Source organism: Stegodyphus dumicola, chromosome X1 (assembly GCF_044657685.1).
Source record: "Stegodyphus dumicola isolate Sdum_Otavi_A_Nest chromosome X1, ASM4465768v1".
Lineage (NCBI taxonomy): Eukaryota > Metazoa > Arthropoda > Arachnida > Araneae > Eresidae > Stegodyphus > Stegodyphus dumicola.
In genome coordinates this window covers 16749050-16761833 of record NC_140780.1, presented here as the reverse complement: position 1 = coordinate 16761833, position 12784 = coordinate 16749050, and the positions used below count along the sequence as shown (strand labels likewise).

Sequence of the window (12784 nt, the reverse complement as noted above, 5' to 3'; positions counted from 1 at the left end):
AAATGATACTCCCTCTGTCCCATAATAATAGTAGCAAGTGACTATTTAAACTTGAATTATTGACAAATGCAGATGTAAGTTATGTTGTTATTGGTGAATGTGATGCAAGTTATGTAAATAGCGAAGCCCTAAATTAAAACCAATGTTTCATGGCATCTGTCATTTGTTCTGACACAGCTTTCAATTTTAAAGTTCCCCCCCTCCCAATGGCAGATTGTGAACAGTTAACAGTGTAACCCAGTCCATTAATTTATACAAGGCCAGATGTAGTGGCCTCTTTATTATGGAGGCACCTACTAGGTGGGTCACCATCACCTCCTGTGTAATATTTAATAATTTGTAAATGGCAACATTTAATATTTAGTAACTTGTAATCGGCAATACTTTGGATACATATATGAAAATAGAACTATGCTGGTATTGCAGTTCTCTGTAATACAATACATTCTATAATTAAATGGTTCCTAAAAACTAAAGGTGTACCTACATTATTTTATATGGTATCAGGAGTATTTTGCTTTCAAAATGGAAAAATGGATAGACTTTAAGGTACCCCTTGTATTATCGCGAAGTTGTTGTTTCATTTATCGCCAAGTTGTTTCGTTTTTCACCAAGTTGTATCATTTATGGTAACCTGAGTAGCTGAACATTATGGAAACCCTATTATGACATAATCGTTTGCATTATTCTGGGAAATTTTGAATCATGGGATGTTTTGCAAAGGCTTTTGTGGTGTGTGTTGCTTAGGAAGTACATTGCTTGTTTCATTGTTTAGACGGTACAATGGCTGAATGTAGTAGAATTATTTTATTGTTTAGTTTAAAATGTAGCTTATTGAGATTATGTATTTTTTGTTTGCCTCTACTGTAGAATTGGGTGCTCCTTTGACTTTTTAAGTGAAAATATATCGATGTGTACATGGACAAACTCATGAGAATGCGTAAACCATAGTTTGTGCAATTTGGGGATTTTTTTTTTTAAGTGAAAATAGGTCGATGTGTACATGGATAAATTCAAGGGAGTGCACAATATTATTTTTGTGCAATTCGGAGATTTTTTTGAAAGTGGAAATAGGTCGATGAGTACATGGATACCGAGTTTGTGCAATGCTTTGACTTGTTATTTTGGCTTGCAAAACGGCAATTTTTTCGCCTAAAATCGCCGCTACACAGGCCAAAATAACAAGTCAAAGAATTGCACAAACTTGGTATCCATGTACCACCAAAAATTGCCAAGCTTCACCTAGGAGTACCCTAAAATATACTTTTACTGGAACGTTTAAAATCCACCAGAGCCGATGAAATTAGATGGAAATCTTGCTTCAAATTGGCAAAGATGGCTGCAGTCATTCAAAATATATGAAGTAGCTAGTGGTTTACATAATAAAGAAGAGAAGGTAAGAGTTAATACTTTTCTTCCTGTAATAGGAATTTGTGGTCTTGAAATATATACAGTCAAAAGTCTTTAATCCGGACTCATCAGGACTTCAGCGATTCCGGATTATAGATCATCAGTTTAAATCTGGTAAGATGGCATGCAGAAATTACAAAATTAAAAATATGAAACTGTAATTTATGAAATAAAGAGCAATTATGACCTAATGGGTATCAAAATTTACAAAAAAAAAAAAAAAAAAAAAAAAAAAAAAGCTTAATATTTATTTGTTTACTTTATTAAACATTTCTTTCAACATGCGCATGCCTAAAGCATACATTACGCATAGTCGAAATTAGAAAATTGCAGCCAGAAAACTATTTGATTTGTATTTGTGATATTTATAATGACGAGGAATTTCATTTAAATCATATCAAAGACGGAGTACATCGAGATGAAATACTACATTTAGTAAGGAATTATAAGCCGAATAAAATAAAAACATCTGCACTGAAGATAAGGATAGTGCTGACAGATCAACTTCCAGTTCATTGCGCTCTGCGACGTGCCCCCCCCCCCCTGCGCAGAGCAGTGTAAAATTGAGAAACAGATTTCGGAATGGTTAGAGAAACAAAGGAGCCTTTATCCATTTTTTGCAGCAATTCCACTTTTTGTTTGATGGACATTGAAACAGGCTTTCCCTTTGTCCTTCTGCAGCTCCAGCATCGGAAATTCTATTTTACATAATCGAAAGTTCCGACTTACTTTTATAAAATTGCTCTAACAGTCTGCAAAAAAAATAATAAGTCAGATCCAATTCGAAGATTAAGGAACAACGCAATCTGCAACATTAAATGAAATAGATAATAAGATAATTTTAGCATAGCTTATAACGTCTGTTACACATTAAATGCTTATGCGTAAAGGTATTGCGCGCATGCGTCAACGTATAGCAGAAAGTTTGTAGCTTTGAAGTCCGGATTATAGGTGTCCGGATTAACGACTTTTGACTGTAATACATTTCCTATAGAAGAAGGTAAAGATATTAAATTAAATGAAATTAAGACAAAATTTACGGAAGATTGTATTCCTAAGAAAAACATTAGGTTAATCTTTGGATTACGGTAACTAGGCGATTCTTTGGCGAATATTTGGCAATCAACTTTGTTACAGCAACCTGCTAGTTTTTGTTTGGATGCCATTTTGTTTTCACAAAGTACAGGCATGTATTTTTTTTTTTTTTTTATCAACATTTTTTTCCAACAATCTGCTAGCCGAATTACGCATACGCTAGAACTTTTATAGAACAAAAGTGCTTAATCATGACGAAGATTAGGTGCGAAATTGGGAGAAAGTGCAGAATCGCAAACTGCTTGCCGCGTTTTTAAGAATTGCACATACACGGTATACATGTACACGTCGATCTATTTTCACTTAAAAAAACATCCCAGAATTGCACAAAAACGGCATTGCGCACACTCTTGACTTTATCCATGTACACTGCTAAAGTCCCAGCTAGTAACCTTCATCGCCTTACCAAAATATCGCCAAGCTACCTGTTACCATATTCCAAAGATTAGCCAAACATTACATATGAAAGACATTTATTCTTTACTAGAAATCAAACCGCGTCAGAAACCATAGATGAATATGCAACTGACCTTCGAAATAAAGCTCGAACATGTGCGTTTGCACAATTAACGGATAGTTTAATAAAGGATAAAATTGTTTGCGGTATTAAAGATGATGTTGTGAGAGCAAGATTGTTACATGAAACAGAATTAACATTAGAAAAAGCTCTTGATATATGCAGATCTACTGAAATAAGTGCACATCAAATGAAAATCATAAAAGATGAAGATACTGTTGCAAACTTAGTGAAAAAGAAAACAAGTAAACATAATAAAAATACCTACAAAGAGGTAAATACCAAGAAACAAAACACGAAAGTTTGTTCTAAATGTGGAACATCTCATGAATATCAAAAGTGTCCAGCATATGGAAAAATCTGTCATAATTGTAAAAAGGTAAATCATTTTGTGAATTATTGTAAAAGCTATATAATAAAAAAATGAAGCAGTCAAGGAAAAAAAAAAAAAAATAGAGAAATTAATAAATCATGACTTTGAGAAAGAGTTAGAATTTTATGTAGGCACATTAAACCTTAGTTCAGATAACAAGGAAGAGAAATGGACTGTTGATGTTAATGCAAATAAAAGTAAATTAAATTTGCAGTTAGACACGGGAGCAATGTGCAATGTTATTTCTAAAACCAAAGTGAAATTGCTAAATGTTCCTATACAGAAGTCTGAAATTAAAAGATTAGTCACATTCTCTGGGAAAAAAATGGATACTTTAGGAAAAGTAGTGCAGTCAAAAGTCTTTAATCCGGACTCGTCAGGACTCCGGCGATTCTGGATTATAGATCATCAGTTTAAATCTGCTAAGATGGCATGCAGAAATTACAAAAATATGAAACTGTAATTTATGAAATAAAGAGCAATTATGATCTAAAGGGTATAAAAATTTACAAAAAAAAAAAAAAAAAAAAAAAAAAAAAGCTTAATATTTATTTGTTTACTTTATTAAACATTTCTTTCAACGCACGCATGCGTAAAGCATACATTATGCATAGTCGAAATTAGAAAATTGCAACTAGAAAACTATTTGATGTGTATTCATGACGACGAATTTGATTTAAATCATATCAAAGACGGAGTACATCTAGATGAAATACTACATTTAATAAGGAATTATAAGCCGAATAAAATAAAAACATCTGCCCTCAAGATAAGGATAGTGCTGACAGATCAACTTCCAGTTCATTGCGCACTGCGACGTTTCCCCCCCTCCTGCCTCGCAGAGCAGCGTGAAATTGATAAACAGATTTTGGAATGGTTAGAGAAACAAAGGATATGTCTTTATCCATTTTTTGCAGCAATTCCACTTTTTGTTTGATGGACATCGAAACATGCTTTCGCTTTGTAGATCTTTTGGCAGCTCCAGAACTGGAAATTCTATTTGACATAATCGAATGTTCAAGCTTACTTTTATAAAATTGCTCTAACAGTCCGCAAAAAATAATAAGCCGGATCCAATTCGAAGATTAAGGAACAACGCAAACTGCAACATTAACTGAATTAGATAATTTTAGCTTAGCTTATACCGTCCGTTATACATTAAACGCACATGCGTAAATGTATTGTGCACAGAAAGTACGTACTCTGCACAGATTTGACTGTTTGAGCAGAAAGTTTGTAGCTTTGAGATCATTCCGGATTATGGAGGTCTGAATTAAAGACTTTTGACTGTACTTAACTGCCAATATGGAAAAAATAGTCCTGTTGTGGAATTCCAAGTTATTGACAAAGAAGTACCTTCTATATTAGGATTAAAATCATGTTTGCAACTAGGTTTGATTCAAAACGTAATGTCTGTTTACATTGAAGACTTACTGGAGAAATGCAAAGATGTATTTGAAGGCTTATGTTATTTCAATGGAGAATATAAAGTCCAGTTAAAACAAGATGCAATGCTAGTAATTCATCCTCCAAGAAAAATACCCATAGCTGAGAAAAAGTGAAGAAAGAATTAGAAAGAATGGAAAATTTAAATGTTATTGAGAAAGTGAGAGAACGGCTGATCTTTGGAATTATGGTAACAGGTAGTTTGGCAACATTTCGGAGGCGATAAAGGTTACTACCTAAGACTTTGGTAATAATGTGAGAAGTACTCAGTTCCGATTACACATTATTTTTTGTGAGGGAAATGAGAGATCATGAGATATGTCATGTGACATTAATGGACGAATTACAGTTCTTTAATCGTAAAAGGGGTAAATGGAAAAATATCTGTAGTACTATATTATTTTGTATTAAGCTTCATTGTGTGTTGCGTGAAATAGTGTTGATTAATTTTCGGATTGCATGGCGCTATCTAAAGTGAATTCTAAATTTTTAATGCATTTATCTGATAATTCAAAAGAATTGGTTGAATGGTGTACGAGTGTAGGTTTAATTGCGGATAAGAATGAATGTCCAAAATGTGGGAATGAAATGAGATTGTGTGAAAGGAAGGATATTACAGATAAGTTTGAATGGCGGTGCAAGAAATCTGGTGAAAATGGACATTCTGTGAAACAGTGTAAGGAAGGGTACGTGGTTTGCTGAAAGTAGTTTGAGTATGGGTGAAATTTTATTAATTTCTTATTACTGGGTGAATAGACTGCCAGTTGACTACTGGATTTCGGATTTAGAAATTAGCAGTGGTATTGCAGCCGATTGGAACTCTTTCTGTAGGGAAGTGTGCGTGCCACGTAATGAAGATTCTGAAGAAGATTAGGTAAGTTAGTATTTTTAATCATTTGAGGATATTATTTTTATGCATTGTTCTAAATGTAAGGAGTAAATAAATTAATATGGTATTATTGGAAAATTGTTATTAGCAATGATTTAGTTTAAAGTAATTGGGATTGTAATCTAATTTTTATTAATATTTTAAGTAGTGTTTTTTAATTTAATTATATTTTAATTTAATGATCGTGATTTTGTGAGTTATATGTTTGTAGTATTTTGGAATACGTTTGAGTAGTATACGTTGAGTATTTTCATGCATTTTCGTGAAATTTTTCTAATTTATGAGAAAAAAGCAGTGTACATGGATATAGTGAAGAGAGTGCGCAATGCCATTTTTGTGCAATTCTGGGATGTTTTTTTTAAGTAAAAAGAAGTCGACGTGTATATGGTTTAGTAACATTTTAATTAAATGATAGTTATTTTGTGAATTTTATGTTTGTAGCAATTTGGTATACGTATCAGTTGAAGTAAACGTGTATGGAAATAATTTAAATATTTGACACTAAGTAGTTGTAACTATTTTTAATGTTTGCGGTATAAATTCGTTGGTGACGTTTATAATATAATAAATAATTTAGAGGTAAAAGTTTTTGGATATTTTATTTATTTTATACGTGGAAATGTTCATCCTTGAAAAGGGTACATACTTTTTCGCGATCAGGTAATTTCATGTATGTGCTTTTTACCGAGTTTAAAGATTCACAAAATTTTCCTGCATTTTCGTGCAAATTTTTGTAATTTATGAGAAAATAGCAGTGTAGATGGATAAAGTTAAGAGTGTGCGCAATGCCATTTTTGTGCAATTCTGGGATTTTTAAGTAAAAATAAATTGACGCGTAAATGGTTTATGTGTATATGCTATTCTGAAAAACGTGCAAGGAGTTTGCAATTGTGCACTTTTTCCCAATTTTGCAGTTAATATTTGTCATGATTAAGCAGTTTTGTTACATACAATTTCTAGCATAAATGTAATTCGGCTAGTAGATTGTTGGAAAAAGTGTTGAGTAAATAAAAAGAAAAGAAACATGTCTTTACTTCGTGAAGACAAAATGGCGGCGGAAAAAAAAAAAATAGAGGGTTGCTGTAGCAGAGTTGGTCACCAAATTTTCGCCAAAAAATCGCCAAGTTACCATAATCCAAAGATCAACCGAGAGAACCAACTGAATCGGTAAATTCAATGGCCACAGTTGTCAAACTGAACAAAATAAGAATATGTTTAGATCCTAGAGGTTTAAAAAAAGCTATAAAACGAAAACATTATCCTATGTTAACCATTGACGAAGTTGTCACTAGATTGCCAAATGCAAAATATTTTCTGTTTTAGATGCTAATAGTGCCTTTTGGCAAATCCAGCTTGATAAAGAAAGTAGTAATTTGTGTACATTCAATACACCTTTTGGCAGATACAAATTTAAAAGATTTCCTTTTGGCATATGTTCAGCTCCAGAAATTTGCCAAAGAAAATTAAGCCAAATAATAGAAGGTCTAGAAGGCATTGAATGTATTATAGATGATCTTTTAATATGGGGATCTAATGAAAAGGAACATGAGCTAAGACTTAAAAAAGTACTCCAGAGAGCACGAGAAAATAATTTGAAGTTCAATAAGGCTAAATGTAAAATAAAAGTGAATCATGTGAATTACATAGGGCATGAGTTAAGTGAAAATGGACTAAAACCTGATTTTTCTAAAGTGGGAGCAATTGTTAAAATGCCAGAACCTACAGATGGGTCTTCTCTAGAACGACTTTTGGGAATTATTTATTTAGCCTAATTTATTCCTAACTTAATTACTATTACTGCAACATTAAGACAGTTACTTGAGAAAAATGTTCTCTGGTACTGGAAAGCTTTCAAAACATTTAAAGAATTGATTGCAAAAGCTTCCGTATTAAAATTCTATGATGTTAATACGGATGTAACTCTTTCAGTAGATGCAAGTTCTGAAGGATTAGGTGCTATTTTACTACAAGAAAATCAACAATTACTTATGCTTCCAGAGCTCTAACGAAAAGTCAGAAAAATTATGCTCAGATAGAAAAAGAGCTTTTAGCTATTACTTTTGGATGTTCCAAATTTCATCAATATATATATATATATGAAGATACAAAAATTTGCACACTAATTCCAGCATCTGATGACAAAATTTATGAACTGAAGAAAGAAAGTGAATGTGATGCTACACTACAGTACTTAAAGAAATATGCTCTGAGAGACTGGCCAGAAAGGAAACATCAGGTAGAACCTCAAGTCAAAGTATTTTGGGACTACAGAGATAAGTTGACAATGGAAAATGACATTTTTCAAAGGAGGAATGGTAATTGTTCCTTTATCTATACAAAAAGAGATGTTAAATTTAATTCACGAGGGTCATTTTAGTATAGAAAAATGTAAGAAAAGAGCTAGAGATGTTTTGTTTTGGCCACTTATGAACAAGCAGATAGATAAAATTTCAAAATGTCCTATATGTAATGAATACCAGAATAAAAAGATAAGAGAGCCTATGCCCAATTTACCTTGGTATAAAGTTGCAACAGATTTATTTGAGATTAACAAAGATGTATACTTATTAATTGTAGATTACTATTCCAACTTTTTTGATATCTCCAAACTACCTGATACTCGAAGTCAGACAGTGATCAGTTACATGAAAATTCATTTTACAAGATACGGTATACTATTGACAGTGATATCTGATAATGGACCTCAATTTGCAAGTAAAACATTTGCAGAATTTGCAAAGAAATACCAATTTAAACATATAACAAGCAGTCCATACTATCCACAGTCGAACGGATTAGCAGACCGTTCGGTACAAGCGGCCAAGAACTTGTTAAAGAAAGCTCAAGCAGATCATGCTGATCCTTATTTAGCATTGTTAGCTCATAGGAACACTCCAATTAATGAGATGTTAGGATCACCAGCTCAACGACTTATAAGTAGAAGAACAAGAACGATTCATCCTACATCCGAAGAATTACTAAAACCTCATGTTTAAAAAATTTAAAACAAAAAATCAACCAAGAAAGAACTAAGCAGAAGTCATATTATGGTCATCATACAAAAACATTACCATCGCTAAATAAAGGAGACTGTGTTAGTGTATATCAAGATAATCGCTGGAAACCAGCAGTTGTAGAAGAAGTATATGAGACGCCCAGAGGTACAATTCTGATACAGTCAAAAGTCGTTAATTCGGACACCCATAATCCGGACCTCAAAGCTACAAACTTTCTGTGCATGCGTCGCGTTCATGCATGAGCATAGGCGTTTACGCGTGCGTGTAAGACCTTTACGGCTGCGAATATGCGTGTGCGCAAGCACATAATACGTTTACGCTCGCGCGTTTAATGTATAACGGACGGTATAAGCTAAGCTAAAATTATCTAATTCAGTTAACGTTGCAGATTGCGTTGTTCCTTAATCTTCGAATTGGATCCGGCTTATTATTTTTTGCAGACTGTTAGAGCAATTTTATAAAAGTAAGCTTGAACTTTCGATCATGTCAAATAGAATTTCCGATATAGATTTACTAATACGTAAAGGATCTACAAAGCAAAATCTGTTTATCAATTTCACGCTGCTCTGCGGCAGTGGGGGAGAAACGCCACGGCGCGCAATGAATTGGAAGTTGATCTGTCAGCACTATCCTTATCTTCAGGGCAGATGTTTTTATTTTATTTGGCTTATAATTCCTTACTAAATGTAGTATTTCATCTCGATGTACTCCGTCTTTGATATGATTTAAATCAAGTTCCTCGTCATTATAATTCGCTTCCGATAGTGAAGAAAGTGGCACAGTGGTTATCGAAAACGAAAAAATTTCGATTGACAAATTAGTCAGTATTCTCGACACAGCAATTATAAGACTTGAACAGTGGAACCTTGTAACTAAACAAGAAATTATGTCTGTTTAATAGAATTAAAGAGAAAGTATTATCACATGAAACGAAGTAACTTAAACAACTTACATTGAAAGAAATGTTTAATAAAGTAAACAAATAAATATTAAGCTTTTTCTTTTGTAAATTTTCATACCCTTTAGATCATAATTATTCTTTATTTCATAAATTACGGTTTCATATTTTTAATTTTGTAATTTCTGCATGCCATCTTACTCGATTTAAACTGATGATCTATAATCCGGAATCGCCGAAGTCCCGACGTGTCCGGATTAACGACTTTTGACTGTATACGCCCTAATTTCACCAAATGTGGCGATATGTGTTCTGCGCTGGTTTTTGGCGCGATTGCATGTTGTATGGCAACCCCATTGACGATGAAAAATCTTTCACTGGAGTTCGTTGATTCGCGTCATGCTCTGTGTCTGAGAAGCTAAAATGGTGGAAGTTATTGAATTGAAGTTGGACAAAAGGAAATATCGTCGTGACCATCCTGTTGAGGGGCAGTGGGTGTTTGGAGGTGTGGAAAGAGAATTTGGGAGATTATTTTTAGCGGCTGTGCATGATAGAAATAGGGATTTGTGATTATTTGTTATTTTATTTATTTGTGAACCATAGATGAATTTTCTGGATAGTGTGTCTGGCTGTCACATAAATACGATAGTGATTACGTGGCGACATGTTTAAGGCGGTATGAAATTGTATTTCTGCTGTTCGAAAAAACATTGATTCATGATAAGTGCATTTTATTTTATTCTTGTTCTTATTTTATAGAATGTTTTATGTTCATTGTTTTTTTAGTATGAATTTCTGTCTTTATTGCTGTTTTTTTTTTAACTGTTTGAAATTTATTTTAGTAATTTTGTTAATTAGTGCATACTGTCTAAATTGTGCAATTCGTAGATGTTTTTTAAAGTTGAAACAGGATGCTGTGTACATGGTATTCTTTGAAATTTATTGTTGTTATGTTAATTTATTAAAGTGAGGTGTGCGTAGTTCGTCGATTTGTTTGTTGCCTAAATTGTGCAATTCGTAGATTTTTTTTTAAAGTTTAAACAGGATGCTGTGTTCTTTGAAATTTATTGTTATGTTAATTTATTAAAGCGGCGTGTGCGTAGTTCATAGATTGGTTTGTTGCCTAGATTGTGCCACTCGTAGATTTTTTTTAAGTTAAAACATATTGCCGTGTACATGGACTCTTGTCAAATAATTTTGGTTAGAAACTTTAGTTTTGTTTTCTAAATTTTTTGTTTTTGTTTCGGATTTTTAGCTTAAATTGTGTGTTCAAAACGTGGTTTTTGCATTCGTGAAAACCGTGTTTTTGGAGACATTTTAGGCTTAAAGTTCGAAATGTAGACAAAAAATTTAGATAGCAATATGGCAGCATGGAGTTTCTTGCCAAAAATGTTTGTTGAGAAATTTGGAGACTTGAGGGCGCATATCAGAGTAGTTCCCGCCTAGATCATATATGAGATTAGGTGGATCAGTATTGAGAAGAAATAGAAAAGACATTAGAGAAACAGTTCAGCTGTTGAAGAGAATATCAGAGGAACAGCACAAGGAGTTAATGCACAGGAAACAGAAGTAAAAGGACATGATTCCAGGTATTCCCATGGACAAAGTTTAGAAGATCAACTACCAAACTCTGCTAACTCAGAAACAAGGAATGGTGAGCAAAGAACTAGAAGTGGGAGAGTGATCACTCCCAGATTCTTCAAATGGAAAATTCCAAGCACATCACGTAAGGAACTTTTTAAAAACTCATGAGGATGAAATGGACAAATTCCTTATAAAAGCTGAATGCCTTCTGGGTATTAGGATTAGAGGTACAACATCAGTTAATTTCCAGAAACATTAGACACAATTCATAAATGAATTTTTGCATAATGCTTGAAGACAATCCACTACTAATGACTTTTTTCATAGTTAAAATGCTGTGAAACTAAGTATTTATGTGCTTCTACTTATATTTATATTAAATTAGTTAAATTCTATTGTTTATCTGAGGGATATATTTGCTCATTTAACATTATCATTCAATTAATGCTATCAAAATAGCTGTGGACAAACATTATCACATTACTATAAAAACATAGAGGGGAATTATGATACGATATAGCATGAACAAAAAAAACATACAGATTTGTATTCCTGAAGTAAATGAAATTCGTGAAATGACAGATGTAAAACTTAATAAACAGAAATTCTCATCAGCTATACTCCAGAGAAATAAATTGAAGTTAAATAAAATATTAGAATTTATTATTTTCTATAAGTAAAAAAATTATAATAAAAAAATACACGAATAACAAGCACGGATTAGAGGCGGAAATAAGCAAGAAATAATAATTATTTTTCCCTCCAGATGCTGGATTCATAAAACAGACTATAGATAAATATGCTTACTTCGGGATTACGATTTGGTTTTACTCACTTTATCGGTGTAGAACAAATCAAAGATTTGTGAACATAATATTAATAAAAGAAACTTGCAAATAAAAACTAAAGAAAGACAACTGCTAATATTATGGATAAATCCCTTTAAAATTATTAAAAACTTACAGAGTAAAACCAAAATTTGTACATGGCGACTAAGAAGAATCTTATTAATAGGCTAATAAATAAAAACTCATTATCCACATATTTAAAAAATAACAGTACTTTTAAAAATTACAGTTTTGAAAATTATACCTAGTTAATCCTCCAGTTAAAATGAAATTTACTGTCAATTCGCAGCATCGAAGGAAATAACGTTGAAGTTTCGCGCGACCACCTGCTTTGTCAGAGACACTAGGTACTATGACGACCACTTTTCTCTAAAATAAGTCTAAAATAGTCCACCTTGTGTCGCTTTATTTATAGAGGGCACTGCAGGTAATATTGATAATATTGGTAGGTAATATTGATTTAATATATATTTTGATTACGATCGGTGACTAGCATTTTTTTTTTCAGAAAGACGTGTCACTGCAACATTTTTTAAAAAAATTTTGAAGTATGTTGTAGGAGACGCCTGCTGCAGTGTGTGACAGACGATTACGTAACGGCTGGGCAAAGTCAAGGTGGGCGAAGTCGACACAAGGAGCACCGCCTTTTGATTCAAGGAGGTTAGAATAGAAGGAGGGAAAATTCAACTTAAACGTTGAAGCGTGGC

At 32.9% G+C, this 12784-nt stretch overlaps 1 protein-coding gene across 2 annotated transcripts in view; it reads right to left on the bottom strand.

The window, feature by feature from the left end:
• LOC146993096 (serine/threonine-protein phosphatase Pgam5, mitochondrial-like) overlaps positions 1 to 12474 on the bottom strand; it is a 76905-nt gene extending 64431 nt beyond the window's left edge. The window contains exon 1 of one of the 2 annotated variants that reach the window (XM_085806976.1): positions 12322 to 12474. The gene's annotated coding sequence lies outside the window, so the exon portion shown is untranslated. The remainder of the gene's footprint in view (positions 1 to 12321) is intronic. The other variant, XM_085806977.1, reaches the window with a different exon arrangement.
• Positions 12475 to 12784: the final 310 nt, after the last annotated feature.